The sequence below is a fragment of the Saccopteryx bilineata genome, chromosome 1 (assembly GCF_036850765.1).
Source record: "Saccopteryx bilineata isolate mSacBil1 chromosome 1, mSacBil1_pri_phased_curated, whole genome shotgun sequence".
NCBI classification, from domain to species: Eukaryota; Metazoa; Chordata; class Mammalia; order Chiroptera; family Emballonuridae; genus Saccopteryx; species Saccopteryx bilineata.
In genome coordinates this window covers 103199145-103199947 of record NC_089490.1, presented here as the reverse complement: position 1 = coordinate 103199947, position 803 = coordinate 103199145, and the positions used below count along the sequence as shown (strand labels likewise).

At 56.2% G+C, this 803-nt stretch overlaps 1 non-coding gene across 1 annotated transcript; it reads left to right on the top strand.

Moving 5' to 3' along the window:
- Positions 1-349: 349 nt before the first annotated feature.
- LOC136321316 (small nucleolar RNA SNORA76) lies at positions 350-481 on the top strand. Its single transcript, XR_010728580.1, has one exon. It is a non-coding gene; the product is annotated as a small nucleolar RNA SNORA76 (small nucleolar RNA).
- The last annotated feature ends 322 nt before the right edge of the window (positions 482-803 follow it).

The following is an 803-nucleotide window of genomic DNA, read 5'->3' as shown; positions in this document are numbered from 1 at the left end:
CAGCTATTAAAAAGCTAATATGGTCTGACCAGGAGGTGGCGCAGTGGATAGAGCGTCAGACTGGGATGCAGGGAGGACCCAGGTTCGAGACCCCGAGATCGCCAGCTTGAGCGCGAGCTCAGCTGGCTTGAGCAAAAAGCTCACCAGTTTGGGGTTGCTGGCTCAAGCAAGGGGTCACTCAGTCTGCTGTAGCCCTACGGTCAAGGCACATATGAGAAAGCAATCAGGTGTTGCAATGAAAAACTGATGATTGATGCTTCTCATCTCTCTCTGTTCCTTTCTGTCTGTCCCTATCTATCCCTCTTTCTGACTCTCTCTCTGTCTCTGTAAAAAAAATAATAATAATAACGCGCTACTTTTGAGCCACCGTTGCGCCTGCGTGTGGCGCCCCGGGTCAGGCTGCAGCGCAAGAGCACGAACTCGCGCATAACTGGGGCCGACTGCCCTCTGTGGGCGGCCCTTTTACCCGCGAGCGACACTGCGGCCCCGCGCGGGCAGCTGCCAGGGCGGGTTTTCTGGGGGTTGTGACCACCTCGTCCTTAGGCTAAGCTGAGGTGCCCAGGGAGAACTCGGGGATTCTATCGGCTGTGCTACGCAGTGCGAGGCACATTACCTTTTCCTGCCCTGGAAGACATGCAGCTTCAGTTAACCGACAGCGGTAGGAAAAGGAGAGAAAGGCTGTGGCTTTGAGCAGTTTGTGGCATCGGTGTAGCTGCACGTCGGCCGGGCGTGTGGAAGTCTAGGGTTCGATTCCCAGCCAGGCCACACAAGAGAAGCGCCCTTTTGCTTCACCCTTCCCCCTC